Source organism: Scylla paramamosain, chromosome 32 (genome assembly GCF_035594125.1).
Source record: "Scylla paramamosain isolate STU-SP2022 chromosome 32, ASM3559412v1, whole genome shotgun sequence".
In the NCBI taxonomy this organism is placed as follows: Eukaryota; Metazoa; Arthropoda; class Malacostraca; order Decapoda; family Portunidae; genus Scylla; species Scylla paramamosain.
The window spans coordinates 554,989-566,411 of record NC_087182.1 but is presented as its reverse complement, the minus strand read 5'-3'; the positions used below and the strand labels follow the sequence as shown (position 1 = coordinate 566,411).

At 40.9% G+C, this 11,423-nt stretch overlaps 2 long non-coding RNA genes across 13 annotated transcripts; one reads left to right on the top strand and one right to left on the bottom strand.

Moving 5' to 3' along the window:
- Positions 1-268: 268 nt before the first annotated feature.
- LOC135088958 (uncharacterized) lies at positions 269-8,523 on the bottom strand. 11 transcript variants are annotated; one of them, XR_010261320.1, is made up of 8 exons: positions 8,245-8,517; positions 5,567-5,652; positions 4,372-4,495; positions 3,557-3,798; positions 2,121-2,226; positions 1,708-1,894; positions 1,199-1,358; positions 269-624 (listed from the first exon to the last, which is right to left on the bottom strand). It is a non-coding gene; the product is annotated as an uncharacterized LOC135088958 (long non-coding RNA). The 11 variants fall into 11 exon arrangements; XR_010261311.1 differs by having other exon boundaries at positions 1,708-1,882; XR_010261321.1 differs by having other exon boundaries at positions 1,736-1,882.
- On the top strand, positions 8,395-10,802 carry LOC135088962 (uncharacterized). 2 transcript variants are annotated; one of them, XR_010261334.1, is made up of 5 exons: positions 8,395-8,532; positions 9,182-9,370; positions 9,449-9,610; positions 9,757-9,961; positions 10,358-10,802. It is a non-coding gene; the product is annotated as an uncharacterized LOC135088962 (long non-coding RNA). The 2 variants fall into 2 exon arrangements; XR_010261335.1 differs by having other exon boundaries at positions 8,416-8,532; positions 9,186-9,370.
- The last annotated feature ends 621 nt before the right edge of the window (positions 10,803-11,423 follow it).

Genomic DNA, 11,423 nt, shown 5'->3' with positions numbered 1-11,423 from the left:
ACAAGATACTCAACCAGTGCATGAATGTTCAAGTGGTACCATTTGCTCCCTTCTGCACAGCTTGCAGCAACACTTCTGGCGCTGCATAGTGAACAGTGAAGCACGGTGTCTTCGTGCTGCCATCCTTTTCCTTGTCAGGCATCAAATGTGCAAACCCAAAATCCACAATCTTAATAACTGAATCTTCAGAAGAATCCTTGAACAAGAGATTCCGTGAAAAGATGTTTAGATTAGAATGGCCTCGGAGAAGGATAATATCTGAATGGAATAAATTCATACTTTTTATTATAAAGGCCATACAAATGATGGAGATCAATAATATTCCATGCAATAAATTCTTTAAAATAAGCAGATGGAAAATCAATGCAAAAAAACTTCCTTTTTTTACCTTTCCTTTCTTTTCTTTTCTTTCTATCCTCAACACCAACCCTTTTCACCCCTGTCTGGCTTTAGGTCTCCGTGAACACTGATGCTTTTCCTGTGCACGTAGTGAACTGCTGACACCAGGTTCCTCACGACGACCGAAGCCCGAGGCGAGCCTCTGTGAACCTCTCGTGTTTCCTGATCCTCTGAGGCAGCCAGCCCTCCACCTCCAAGGAGCTGCATCACAATGTAGGTGTGTGCCTGTGAAACCAACATGAATTAGATACAGGCATACAATGATTAAATGCAAGGAAAAGAAAATAATATGATCTTAAACTAATTGTTACTTAAACTGTTACTGATAAATCCTGTTGTTTTATATTGTAATTCTACACAGTAAAAATATAGATTTGAAAATATACTTTGTAAAACTCAGTAACTTCCACTACAGCCCATTAAACTAGAACCATGAAAACATCCTTGAAAACCCCAGTAACTTGCACTACAGCCTGTTAGACTAGAACCATGAAAACACCCTTGAAAATCCTAGTAACTTCCACTACACCCTGTTAAACAAAAACCATGAAAACACCCTTGAAAACCCCAGTAACTTCCACTACACCCTGTTAAACAAGAACCATGAAAAACACCCTTGAAAACCTCAGTAACTTCCACTACACCCTGTTAAACTCGAACCATGAAAACACCCTTGAAAACACACACACAGGCAACCCTTTCCCGGCCACACACACACACAAACCCTCTCCAACACACACACACACACACACACACACACACACACACACACACACACAAACCCCAGAACACACCATACCTAATTGGCAGTTGCTTTTTCAGTTCCAGTCTTAACACTTTGCATAAACCCTCTCTGTGTAACTGCCATGACCAGGCCCAGGAAGGAAAACTTGCGGTCCTGCGCCAACGAGTCGTAACTATGCTTGTGGTGGGTCGCGAAGATCAGCGTTAACTCCAGGCTGGAATACAGGAACAGGTAGAGGAAGTAAACTCGGCTAAATTGTATTAATTTCATGCGTTCTACAGAGAGAGAGAAAGACAGATGTTTATGAATGAAGGGAGAGGAGGAGGAGGAGGAACGGGAGGTAGTGTGTGTGTGTGTGTGTGTGTGTGTATGAATGAAGGGAGAGGAGGAGGAGGAGGAACAGGAGGTGGTAATAATAATAATAATAATAATAATAATAAACGGTTTATTATTTAGGCAGTTGACAAACTGAAAATGTACATAGGGGATGGGGAAAAACTTAACATTAATCCTAAAGGTAAGTCTAATCTAGGAGGGAAATAATATTGATTGATGGCTCGCACCATGGTGGGAATCGCACTGAGTCTGTACCGGTCCGTGCGCGGCGCCTTCAGGGGCGTTATTCTGTTGTGGTGTCTGGTGGCACGGACCGGGCGAGGCGCATCGGGCGGCAGCATGTTTCTGAGACGCGGATGATGCAGTAGTCCCCTTCCAAACTTCTCCAGAGCCTCTCGGTGCCTGGTGGATATTCTGGACAGACTCAGGGTGTGTGTGTGTGTGTGTGTGTGTGTGTGTGTGTGTGTGTGTGTGTGTGTGTGTGTGTGTGTGTGTGTGTGTGTGTGTGTGTTTGTGTTTCAGGAGTAAACATAAGGGAATATTTGCTAGTACACACACACACACACACACACACACACACACAATACTACAAACACGAACAAACACACAATACTGAACATACAAACACACACACACACACCTTCTCTGCCCAGGCCCTTGACACAGCTGACGGAGAACAGAGCCCTAGGATTGATCACCTCCCAAGCCTCGGTCAAACTGGCACCGATGTCCCTCCTCCTTCTGCCCTGCAGTGGAAGAACAAGACACAAATCTGACTCACACACGACGAGACAACAGCGAACGTAAACAAACAGTGTTGCCAACTCAGGGAAAGGGAGTTTTACTGTACAAGGGATAAAATACAAGTGAATCACCATGGAAACACCCTTTGAAAACCCACAGTAACTTCCACTACAGCCTTGATAACACTACTTACCCTAGATCACCCCCAAACACCCCTATATAACCCTGAAACACCACCAAGACACCATTAAACACCCCAAAACAAACTATTTACCTCAAAACACTTGCAAAACACTCCCAAAACAAAATTAAACACCCCAAAACACACTATTTACCTCAAAACACTTGCAAAACACTCTCAAAACACCATTAAACACCCCAAAACACACTATTTACCTCAAAAACTTGCAAAACACTCCAAAAACACCATTAAACATCCAAAAACAGACAATTTACCTCAAAACACTTGAAAAAACACCCCCAAAACACCTCCAAAACCCCAATAATACCCAAAAAAAGACAATTTACCTCAAAACACTTGAAAAAACACCTCCAAAACCCCAATAATACCCAAAAAAGACAATTTACCTCAAAACACTTGCAAAATCACCCCCAAAACATCTCCAAAACCCAAAAAATACCCAAAAAAGACAATTTACCTCAAAACACATGCAAAAACACCCCCAAAACACCTCCAAAACCCCAATAATACCCAAAAAACAGACAAAAACAGACAAATATACCCAAAAACAGACAATTTACCTCAAAACACTTGAAAAAACACCCCAAAACACCTCCAAAACACCCCAAAATATCTCAAAACATTCCTAAACACACAAACAGGAGTGTAATGAATTAATAAGTGAAAGAAAGCAAGAGAATGTAAACAAACAGATGATAATGAAAAGAAAAGTGATTTAAATGAGATTGTTAAGATGTTTTGATGGTTTATGGTAAGGAAAATGAGAGAAAGGGTTTGTAATGAATAGAAAGGGTTTGTAATGATGACAGAAAGGAAGGAATAAGAGGAAAAAGTAAAGAAATGAGGAAAGGAAAGAGAAAATGATGCTTTACTCACAATGCACCTCTCTTTAACAACATTCAGAGACACAAGGAAATACAAACAAATTACAAAATAAGCAAAGAAAGAAAAAATGAAAGGAAAAAAAAAATAAGCAAAAATTATACAAAAACAAAAAAAATATACATAATAAAAAAAATAAATGAGACACACACACACACACACACACACACACACACACACACACACACACACACACACACACACACACACGCACACACACACACACAAACACACACACACACACACACCTCAGGCAGCGATTCCTGGAAGAAGACAGCAAAGAATATTATGTTAGCCACAGTGAGAGTGCGTGCGTAGACAGCCGAGGCCGCGAATAAGTCACACAGGAGAGCTGAGAGGAATACAAGCCGCTGGTGTTGTGCTTGGAGTAACAGTCGAGGAGAGCAGAAGACACGGGCAGCACCACCTTCAAGCCTAGCAGGTCCAGGATCAGACTGCCGAATAACACCTTGCTTGTCCGTGCGTTCCTCTGTGGGTGTTAGGTTAGGTTAGGTTACGTTAGGTTAAGTGAGGTTAGGTTATGTTAGGTTAAGTGAGGTTAGGTTAAGTGAGGTTAGGTTAGGTTAAGTTACGTTAGGTTAGGTTAAGTGAGGTTAAGTGAGGTTACGTTAAGTTAGGTTAGGTTAGGTTAAAATAGGTTAGGTTAAAAGAGGTTAGGTTAAGTTAGGTTAGGTTAGGTTAAGTTAAGTTAGGTTAAGTTATGTTAGGTTAAAAGAGGTTAGGCTAAGTTATGTTACGTTAAGTTAGCTTATGTTAGGTTAGGTTAGGTTAAGTGAGGTCTTTTTTATCTTTTATTTTTTCTCAGTATTTTTTTCTTATTGTACTTAGTTCCCTTTGACCAGTGTCCCTCCTATATATACAAAAAATAAAACAAAATAAATAAATAAATAAATAAAGTAAAACAAGAACATTTTTACGACTTTAAATCATTTTCCCGACACACTTGTGCATGGAGGCAGTGTTGCACGAGTGTTGAGTGACAAATATTGCATCTCAGCTTAGCAACACACACCAACACACACCAACACAACACCCTGCTCACCTTCTCCTTGATGTCCGCAGCCTGTACTGCCCCTCTGTCCCTGCCGTCCACCTCACCACCACTGCCGCCGCCACCGCCATCGCTGCCGCCAACTTGCTTGCCGGATCAGAGGGTTGCCGTTGCTCTGAAAGTTACATTAGGTTTGGTTAAGTGGGGCCGTGGGAAGAGGATGTAGGTTAGGTTAGGTTTGGTTAGGCTAGGTTATGTTAGGTTTGGATAGGTTTCTTTAGGTTAGGTTAGGTTAGGTTAGGTAAGGCTTGGCTAGGTTAGGCTTGCTTAGGTAAGGTTTGGCTAGGTTAGGTTAGGTTAGGTTAGGTTAGGTTAGGTAAGGCTTGGCTAGGTTAGGCTTGCTTAGGTAAGGTTTGGCTAGGTTAGGTTAGGTTAGGTAAGGCTTGGCTAGGTTAGGCTTGCTTAGGTAAGGTTTGGCTAGGTTAGAATTGCTTAGGTTAGGTTAGGTAAAGTTTGGTTAGGCCAGCTTGGGATTAAGACACAAGATAGCCAGTCTTTGGGAGGAGGAAGCACCAGACACAAGTTAGGGTAGGCTTCTTTGGGTTAGGCTTGGTTTGATTAGGGTCAGCTGAGGAGTGTGAAGCTCCACCACGTTAGGTTAAATTTGAGGTAATATTTTAGTCATTTTCTCTCTCACCACCAAAATTTTCCCACTGTGTAAACTTTGTTAATATTTTTTATCTGAAGGCTACAAAACACATCACTCGCTTTCCATCCCAGACCCCTAAACACCACCCCTTTCTTCCTTCCTTAGCATCAGCCAGCCAGCCTCTTTGGACTTAAATGAAGGAAACTTTTAAACACGTAGATATAATATAACATTTTCTTCTTCACACACACACACACACACACACACACACACACACACACACTGCTTCCGTGACGTGGGAGAGTGAGGAAGAGCGAGAAAGAGTTTTATCACCAGCTAGAAGGAAATTACCGCTTTGTTTACATTTGACAAGAGAAAACGCGGCTGTCACTTCTGTCAACGGGTAACTAATACAAAGCTGAGAGAGAGAGAGAGAGAGAGAGAGAGAGAGAGAGAGAGAGAGAGAGAGAGAGAGAGAGAGAGAGAGAGAGAGAGAGAGAGAGAGAGAGAGAGAGATTGTCATATAACCATTTTATACTCAAGATAATAAAAGACAGCAAGCGTTTAATTATTAATTTTCCAACTTTCTTCGCTTGCCTAAACTTTCTTCCACACTGCTGGTGGTGATGGTGGTGGTGGTGGTGGTCTTCCTGCTTCCCTATTTCGTCCCTCTACATTTGTATCTTAAAAGAAAAAAAGATCGTATTACTGAATCAACACCAATGAACACTTAACCTTACCTAACCTAAAGTGTACCTCTGTTTTTACCCTCTACCCATCACTACAACCTCCAGTACCTTCCCCTGCTAGGACTCCAACACCACAACACCTCGTACAGACCCAGACATCCCACACACGTGCATCTAGAAGCTTCATACATCATAACACACGCTATAACACCCCTGACACGCTTCTACTATCACAGTCCCCCCTTAAACACTCCAGAACCTTTTATTTTACCTCCAGCACACCACTTCTACCCTCAAAGACCCAGTACTTATCTGCAACATGCCTATAACATAGCCAAAACACCTCAAAAGCAACTCCAACCACACTAAAACACCTTAAAACACCTTAAACACTCTTAAACGCACAAAAAACACCCTAAACACATCGAAAGTGCACCAAAATATCCCCAAACACACTTAAAATACTCCAAAACTCACCCAAATGGACTTAAAACGCATCCAAAACACACCGTACCTACCCAAAAAACACTCAAACTCATCCACAACATCCCAAAACACACTTAAAACATCGCAAAACACTGAAAACGGCCCAAAACACACTTAAAACACCCCAAAACACCCAGACTGACATAAAATACCCACAAACGCACCCAAAATTCCCCGGTATCCACACAAAACACACCTAAACTCGTCCATAACATCCTAAAATACACTTGAAACATCACAAAACATTGAAAACAGTCCAAAACACACTTAAAGCACTCCTAAACAAGCCTAAGACACCCCAAAACACACCAGGAACGCTAAATATTGACTCAAACATCACCAAATCCCTAAAACACACACTTCAACACCCTTTCAACACCTCCAGACACACTGCAACACTCCCTAAACACCTCCAGACACACTCCAACACCTCTTAAACACACCAAATACACTGGAAGCACTGTCAGGGAAGACAAATACTACCAAGACAGACAGGGCAGCAGGGAAAATTAAGCTAAATATTGTTTTCTTAGCATTTTTCTGTTTTACCACCTCCTCTATTCCTTCTCCCTTCATCTTCCTCCTCTATTTCTCTTATTTTCTTACTCATTCTAGTCTTATCTACACGTCTGAGTCTAGAAAGACATGGAAACACCAGGAAAACACTGCAAAATACGATAAATATTACCGAGGAGACAGCGGAGCCGATCAAGGTCCCTGGTCCATGATGGCGGCCGTGACGTCACGGCAATTTTACGTACCGTAACGGATTTCATTTCGAAATTGACCCCTCGAAAAAATGGAGCTAGGCTGGAATGCCTTATATATTCTGACTTGATAAATACTTAAACAAATATCCACAATATTAAAACAGCTCTAGCCTGAGTAGTATTTAAAAAATATCCAAATTAAATATGGAAAAAGTGTTGAAATATTCGGCACAATTTAAATCATTGAAAAGTCCACAACATTTGAATTTTTAGGAACGTAAAAAATTTTAAAAAATCTGAACTATCATCTTACACCATCAAAAGTGACCTGGAACAAGAAGTAAACAAATAAAACCGAAATTGTGTAAAAACCAAGTGTTGAACCTAAATACGATTAAAAACCACTGAAAAGTCCACCTATTTTGACTCAACAACAAGATAAAACACTTTAAAACATACAAACAATTTTTTCAAGCAATGAAAAGTTAGTTACAAGCTCAAATAGAGAGACAATAACACAAAAAGTGTTGTAATAACAACTTTTAACAGGACCATAAACCATTTTTAAAGTCCACTTATTTCTCTCAACAGGAACCAAAAAACATTTTAAAAATCATAAGCAATTTTTAGAAATACAAAAGACGTAGTTAGAACGTGAAATAAAAAATCAAGTTTGTCAAAATACTGCTAAAAAAACACCCCGCATTTTCGGCAAGCAACACAAAATTGAACACAACTCAACACAAGCCACGAAAATACTTCTAAAGCAAATAATTATTTTTATAAACCATAAAAAACATGCTATACCAGCAGAATAAAGAAGTTAAGAAAAAAATAAAAAAATATTGGAACCCACAGGTTGAAGCAGGTTGGCAGAGGTAGCCAGGCATCATGGCGGCCCTTGTCAGTGGAGAGAACGGCCGCTATTTTGCCTGTTATTCTTCCATCGTAACTAAATGAGGCAATGGCAGATATATCTAGCTAGCGGATATGAAAGCCTAGTTATGTGGCTCCACTTAGTGACGTGTTAGGCTTACAATAAGTGAGAAATGAAGCAGATATTGGCGGACAAATGGGGAAGGCTGCCTCCACCTCGGCTGATAACATTAGTTAAGTGTATTTTTTTGACGTCTTTATAATTCCTGTCATGGTTAATTAGTAAGAGTTTTGTGGTGGAGGCTTGGAGCGCTTGTGGCACCGTGGAATGCTGAGTCACATCAATATATTCTTAACGAGGTGCAAAAACATGAAATACGAGGCTTAACAATAAATAAACAGTAAGATTAACCACTGACCTGACAGCCCTGTGTTGTTGTGGGTGACACGTACCGCCTATTACATCAGACTGTGCAAATTACCTGGCTGGACAAGTGGTGGGCGAGTTTCTTACCAATATTAGCCTTGGTGGCCCTGTAGGCACCTCCCGGCAGGCACCAAGCTTGAACCAGCACATCCAGGAAGCCACGCCCCTGTCACTGTCTTGTTCTGCGAAAATACATTAAATAACGCAGCAGTTTATGGCACCCTTGGAACAGAGTGCCTTGCTGTTGACGTCCGGTGCTGTGTCGTCCCACATTAAATAAAGCAGCAGTTTATGGCACCCTTTGAACACAATGCCTTTCCGTCTGGCGTGTCTGGCGTCTGGTACTGTGTCATCCCTCCCAGCCTGCTCCGCACAGTACGCACCCAAACACTTTTAGCTTTAAATAACAAGCACCAACTTCTTTTATATTGTACTAAACTAATAGAAAATTAAATATAAAGAATTATAAGCGTGTAAAAATAAATCTCAGGCCATTATAACTGTAATTGTCAAAGTATCTAGACGTTACTGATTGAAGCGCTAAATTCAAACTGGTCCTGGCGGGGCTTACGCTGCAATGTCTCGTCCCTTGTGTGGCGTAATGTGAAATCATTGAAAAACTTGTGTGAATTGAAGGCTTGGCTTAATACTGTGTTATATCTCAGCTTATCATTATTAAGTATTTACCATTTGACGTTAAAAAACAACAATACTTCACAGAGATATCCAAGTATAACAGAGGCTTCCATACTGTAGCTAATGATCAACAGAGAATTACCAGCCTTTCTCTGTGTGTCAAGGAGAGCCCTTAGGGAAACGTTCGTGTGCGTGTGTGTGTGTGTGGTATGGAAAGATATAATTGCTTAAGTACAGCCTCTCTCTCTCTCTCTCTCTCTCTCTCTCTCTCTCTCTCTCTACGTATTTTGCCTGTCTGCCCTCGTGTGTGTGTGTGTGTGTGTGTGTGTGTGTGTGTGTGTGTGTGTATCTCATTTATTTATTTAAGTTATTTTTCTTCTTCACGCAGATAGTAATTGACGAACACAACACACCACGTGGAGAGAAGCAAGGTGTGGAGTACCCAAGCCTCTCACAGTCCATGCTAGTAGACTCACCCTGCATGTGGAGATCTCCCAAAATGCACGGAGGTTATTCCAGAGCTGCAGGACAGAGTACTTGAGGCCATTGGTGAACAGAAAGCTGAGGTTGAACAAAGGTAGAGTAAAGATTACACTGACATTTGGGACATTGACATTGTTTGTTACCAGTATTATATTGATTCCTTTTATTTCAGCCAAGAATTGATAGCTGCCCAAGGTGTAAGCAAGATTCACAATGATGAGGTCATTGTGACGTGTGCAATGTGTCCACTGGTCTTGGCCTTCCTGACCAAGGCAGCCACACAAAGGAAATTCCACGTTATTGTTGCCGAACGTGCCCCTAAATATGATGCAAGGTGTTTTATGCGTCTCTTTCACGTCATCGTGTCTGATGTGCACAATACATAACACAGGGACTGCCACATGTAGGGGTGATGGCTTCTTGCAGCTTCCTTTATTTTATTATGTTCTTATGTTCTCAATACATCTTTTACTTGTGCAGGGTCACCCAGTGGCAAAAGCTTTATGTACTGCTGGAATTGAGACAACATTAATTCAAGACTCTGCAGTGTTCCCCATCATGTCACGTGTCAACAAGGTCATCAAAGGTCATCGTTGGCACCGAGACGGTGGTGACCAACGGAGGCATTGAGACCTTTGTTGGTGCAGCCTCTCTTGCCTCACCACCAAAGTTTTATTCTGTTTCAGTAAGTTTTATTTGTTAGTCATTATCCTGATACCTCTTTCAGTGGGGCAGTATTTGAAACATATTTACTGTTGCAAATTGAACAGGGAAGGTATCACAAAAGTACATACCATTTTATTCTCACAGAAATTCTTGATTCCAGTTTTTGATACATTCCTTTTCCACATGTTTATTTCGTGTAGGTGGATATACATTCCTCGTGTTGAGTGTTGGATGGTCCTTTCTCAAACCTCAACCTGTTGTTGTCTCATGTGGAGCTAGATACTATCAGATCAGTACCATCAGATCAGTCGGCGGTCCCGTTGATGCCGGATAAGAGGGATTTTACTGTACCCTGTTTATCTTGCACTTAGCTTTAAATAATGGCTGCTGACCATTTAAATCTCTTTTATTTCAGTCGAGGTACTGCACCATCCTACGTGTACCGGCAGCTTAGCAAACTGTACCGTCCCACTTCTTGTGATCTCTAAGGTAACAGCTTTAATCCTTGCAAATAAGGAATAAGAGAAAAGAGACACACCTGCCATTTGTACTGTTATGCTGTAGTGTTCTGTCATTTTTTTCCTCTTTTATCCTAGAACCATTTTTGGTCATTCATGTTTCTAAAAATTATTATACAAAAATGTTGAGCTTAATATGTTTGGTGTAGTTTTTTGTAACATGTGTTATTATTGTTAATGTGTGTGGTTCCCCTCAGGAAGAATGTTGCAGTATTAGCAGTAATGTTACAGCCAATGGAAGTGTCTGTATTGTGCTTTGGTGGGAGGTTAATTTGATGTATTTTTAGAGTTGTGCAGGATATTATAGCAAGCCCTCAAAATAAAGAAAATAACTATAGAAAACACTCCTTGTATTGAAAACACCACTGCAGAGAAATCTCTAATGAAACAGGAAACCCTACATTCAGTACTGTGTGGTTGTTGCAGTAACACTGAGCTAAATGCCTTTTGGATGGTTGTACACTAAAAATAATGTAAAAATGCCTATAAACAACTGTCCCTGCATTAAAAACCTTTCATCATAAAATTACACACAAGATACTCAACCAGTGCATGAATGTTCAAGCGGTACCATTTGCTCCCTTCTGCACAGCTTGCAGCAACACTTCTGGCGCTGCATAGTGAACAGTGAAGCACGGTGTCTTCGTGCTGCCATCCTTTTCCTTGTCAGGCATCAAATGTGCAAACCCAAAATCCACAATCTTAATAACTGAATCTTCAGAAGAATCCTTGAACAAGAGATTCCGTGAAAAGATGTTTAGACACTAAAAATAATGTAAAAATGCCTATAAACAACTGTCCCTGCATTAAAAACCTTTCATCATAAAATTACACACAAGATACTCAACCAGTGCATGAATGTTCAAGTGGTACCATTTGCTCCCTTCTGCACAGCTTGCAGCAACACTTCTGGCGCTGCATAGTGAACAGTGAAGCACGGTGTCTTCGTGCTGCCATCCTTTT